The sequence below is a fragment of the Penaeus monodon genome, chromosome 43 (genome assembly GCF_015228065.2).
Source record: "Penaeus monodon isolate SGIC_2016 chromosome 43, NSTDA_Pmon_1, whole genome shotgun sequence".
Taxonomy (NCBI): domain Eukaryota; kingdom Metazoa; phylum Arthropoda; class Malacostraca; order Decapoda; family Penaeidae; genus Penaeus; species Penaeus monodon.
Window position 1 is genome coordinate 1,585,368 of NC_051428.1, and position 5,000 is coordinate 1,590,367.

General features: G+C 35.4%; 1 protein-coding gene across 1 annotated transcript in view; it reads right to left on the minus strand.

Annotated features, from left to right (window-relative positions):
* The window catches only part of LOC119568068 (extensin-like), a 120,569-nt gene that overhangs the window by 69,773 nt on the left and 45,796 nt on the right, over positions 1-5,000 (minus strand). The window lies entirely within an intron of this gene.

The window sequence follows — 5,000 nt, forward strand, 5'->3', positions numbered from 1 at the left end:
AACCAATACTAACAACCACAAACACACAACAAAAACACGAAAAACAATAGTATATCTAAAGTCATTAACAAATACAAAATGAAGACTGACAGCAACAACCAACAAAAACAATTCACAACAATAACTACCACAGATGCTAACAACTACAAACTCTAGCATTAACAACAAGAAACGCATTGATAACAAACACAAAGGGTACTTACAACAATATTTACAACTAGGGATTAATACAACAAATACGGCCAACCTACAATTACAACAATGACAAAAGAATATCAACAGCAAATACAAATTATACAATAATTACTGTATACACACTTCCTTCACAACAACAACAAATACACAACTGCAAACCCACGGAACAAGTACACTAACAACAACAATATATATATATATATACTTCGCAACAACAGCAGCGACAAATACAGCAACCACAAGCACACGGAGAAACACAGTAACAAGCACAACAACAACAGCAAATATGTCCTTCACAACAAGAACATCAAAGCAAATACACCCTTTACGACAACAGCTACAATAACGAAACAAGAACAGCAACAACGACAGCAAATGCATCCTCCACAACAACGAAACAAAAACATTAACAACGACATCAAATGCATCCTCCACAACAACGAAACAAAAACATTAACAACGACAGCAAATGCATCCTCCACAACAACAACGAAACAAGAACAGTAACAACGATATAAGATCCATCCTCCACAACAACAACAACAACAAGTACATCAACCGCAGACCCGCGGAACAAGCACACTAACAACAACAAATGGCGCCGAGCAAAGAAATGGCCTCACGGGCGAGAGAAGAGAAATGGCGATGATATTAACGGGGGGGGGGGGGGGTCCTGAACTGCTTGCTTGCTTGCGGACCCGGAGTTGCTTGATTGGTTGGTTGGTTGGTTATTTGTTTGCTTCTTGTTTGGTTGGTTGGTTGGTTGGTTGCGTGTTTGTTTGGTCTGTTCTTTGCTTGGTTTGTTTGTTTTGCTGCATTGTTTATTTGCTTGTTTAGTTGTTTGTTCGGTCGATTCTTTGGTTGTTTTTTGTTTGTTTGCTTGTCTGGTCTGTTCTTTGGGCGGGTTTTGCTGATTGTTTGTTTGTTTTTTGCTTGGCCAGTAAAGTTCTTAGGTGCTTGTTTCCTTGTTTGGCTGCTTGATTTGTTGGTTGGTTGGCCTTTCACCATGTTTGTTTGTTTGTTTTAGGGGTTGGATTGTTTTGCATAGTCGGTTGTTTGGTTTCCCGTTTGCTTTGCTTGTTTGTTAGATCAGGTAGTTCGTTGATTTGTTGACTCATTTGCTTGTTTGTTATACTGGTTAATTAATTGCTTAGAAAGTTGGTTGCTTGATTGATTTTTTGTGTTATTGTTTGGATATTTGCTTCCTTGTTCTGTTCTGCTTGTTTGATTTTGTTTTCTTGATTTCGTTGTTTGGTGCAACTCAGAGTTTGCCTGTCGAGTGGTGTTTTGGTTGCTTGTTCGATTGCTTGCTTTGTTGCTTGTTTGCTTGACTACTTGCTAGTTTGTTTTACTACCTTTTTGATTGGCTATTCAAAGGGTTGTCCGCTTGTTTATACGTCTTCTCGAATGGTTACTTGATTTCTGGGTTGTTTGCATGCCTGCTTGCTTGTTTGATTGCATTCGAAGACGAAGGGCCGTTTAGACGCGTTAATGGGAGAGAATTAATGGCGTGGGAGATGGGAATCCCCGCGTCTGTTGATTTTCCTTAATGAGAATTGCACGGTCAAGAGCGATCCTGCGTTTCTGATAAAGAAGAGAGAGGCGTAGAGGAAGGGGGAAAAGGGGAGGGAAGGGGGGGGAGGAATGGGAAGGATGGGGGGATAGAGGGGAAGGGAGGGGGGGGGGGGGGGGGGGGGAGGGGAGAGGGAGGGGAAGGAGAGGGAGAGGGAGAGGGAGGGGGAGGGGGAAGGGAGAGGGAGAGAGAGAAGAGGGAGCGTGATAAAAGGAGAGATAAAGAGAGAGAGAGAGAGAGAGAGAGAGAGAGAGAGAGAGAAAGAAGAAGAAGAGAGAGAAAAGGAGAGGTTGGGGGGGAGGGGGCAGTAGAATCAGAGACAAAGACATAGAGTGAAAATCGTAAAAACAAACTGTACCTCTGCATCTAAGAAAAAGGAACTCGCGATGTGCTAGTAGGTAAATATATATGTGCGTGCATTTATGTATTCGCGTATCTATTCAAGTACACATTTATGTACACACATATATATAGGATAATGAATAAATCAATACGTTTGTCATTCTTACCTGTCTCTCCTTGTCTCTCCTTTTTCTTTTTATCTCTCCCTCTCTTAATCTCTCTTCCTCTTCCTTTTTATCTTCCTTCCCCATCTTCCCCATTCCTTCCCTGACTCCCTGTCCCTTTCCTCACGATGAGTCTTTTACTCACCGTCGTAATAAGTGAATGATAAAAAAACACATAAATGGGTAAAGGGTTGACGAACGCGCGGAGAGGCAAACTGATGGTTTGGGAAAAAGACCCTAGGGAGGTTTTTCAGTCTGTGGTTGCGTATTTTCATGAGTGTTGAAAGGGGTGGTGGATATGTTGCAATTTATGGGTCGGGAGGTTATAATGATGGGGCGAAATGGGGACCAGAGGTTGGGGGTAGTGTGTGAGTTCTCTGTGTGTTTCTTTGTCTGTCTGTCTGTCTCTTTCTCGGTATGTCTGGCTGTCTGTCTGTCTCTCTTTCTCGGTATGTCTGGCTGTCTGTCTGTATCTCTCTCTCTCTCTCTCTCTCTCTCTCTCTCTCTCTCTCTCTCTCTCTCTCTCTCTCTCTCTCTCTCTCTCTCTCTCTCTGTTTCTCTCCGTGTTTCTCTCTCCCTCCCTTCCCTCCCTCCCTCCCTTTCCCCCTCCCCCTCTCTCCTCCTCCCCTCCCCCTCCCCCTCTCTCCTTTCCCTCCCCATCCACCCCCACCCCTCTCTTCCCTCCCCATCCGCCCCCCTTCCCACCCCTCCCCGCCCACCTCGTGTTTGTTTCTGCAGAGGGCCACATTAGCTCGGTTTGATGGCGATCTGGGGTGATTTATATCATTATGAAGGGGTTGCTGCGGACGTCATTCATCCCAGGCGCGGGAGAGGAGGAGGAGCAGGAGGAGGAGGAGGAGGAGCAGGGAGGATGGGAGGAGGCTGGGCTGAAAAAGGGGCCTTTTTTATCTCGCCAAAACCCACGTATTCTCCGTCTTTTTTTTTTCTTTTTTTCTTTTTAGCGTCGTTTGTTTGATCACTCCTAAACACCTATTAGAAACGAGGCCGATTTTCTCTCTCCTCTCCTTTTTTTTATTCTTCTTTATCGTCTTCATTATTTTTTGTAATGGGAATTGTACGGCGCTGTTTTTAGCTATTTTATAAATTCTTAGATTTAAAGGTAAAAACCGTATAAAATTCATATGTATGTTATTTTTGCAGGTATACCCCAGTCTAGACATATAACTGGTAGAAGGGGTTATGGCTGAAAAATTTCCTATTCACAATCAAGAAAAATGTTTTCCCCTGTTTTCGGTGATATCTTTGTCAGAAAATACATTTATCTATACATATTTATTTATCTATATTTACGTATCTGTCTATCTATCTGTTTTATCAAACCTAAAATATCCCCTCTATTTTAATACCCTTTTTATCTATCTATATTTTAATCTATCTGTCTATCATTTTTATTATGTATATATATATATTTTTATATATATATATATTTATATATATTTTTTTATATAATGTATTGTATTAATAGGGTTGTATAATATATACACAATATATTAGGGTTTTTTATATATATATATATATATATATATTATATATATTATATTTTTATTATTATGTGTGTGTTTTTTGTGTTTCTATTAAAAATATTTAAAATTTATATATCTATTTATGATATATTATATTATATTTTTTTTGTTCCCTATTTATCCATATTTATTCATCTTCTTTTCTTTCCTTTTTTTTAAAATATTTTCCTTATGTCCCTTATATATTTTATTTTATCTTTTATATTTTATGTCCCTTATACTATTTTTATTTTTTTAAAAAAATTTCTTTAATTCTTATGTACACTTTATGTAAAACCTACAAATATCATATTATATATATATTTATATCATAATTATATATATTTATTTATTTATGTATTTTATTTGTATTTTATTTGTATATATTTTTTATAAATTTTTATAAAATGTTTTATATTATTCTATATTTTTTTAAAATTTTTCTTTTTTTTATTATTGTTTTGTGTGTGTGGGGTGTGTGGTTTGTGTGTTGGGTGTGTGTGTGTGTGTGTGTGTGATTTTTTTAATATCTTTTGAAACTAAAATGTGTATATATCCATTTAAAATGTTATATGGGGTATATATATTATGTTATTAATATATAAAAATATTATATATGTTCATTATATTATAAACAAAAACTCCATAAACACACACCACACACACACCCACACACACCCACACACACACAAAAACACACAAAACCCCCATATATATTATATATATTATATATAATATATATATACCTTTTTATATATTTTTATAAATATATTATATATTTTTTTTTTTTTTTTTTTTTTTTTTTTTTTTTTTTTTTTTTTTTTTATATATATTTTACTATATACTATATCCCCATATCCATATATATATATATATATAATTTTATAATATATATATAATATATAATATATTTACATATATACATATATACAAAATTTATATATATATTATATAAAATTATTTATTTATATTATTTAATAATATTATTTTTTTTTTGTGTGTGGTGTGGTGTGTGTTTTTGTGTGTGTTGTTTTTTTATACCCATTTTTCCTATTGCGTATTATCCCTTATTTTAAATTTAAAATTGTGTATTTTAAAATTTTTTTGGTGTTTTATGTTTGTTCTTTTTGCATTTTTTTCATATATATATGTATTTTCCAACATACACTTTAATTTATACTTTATATAGTATGTTTTATACAT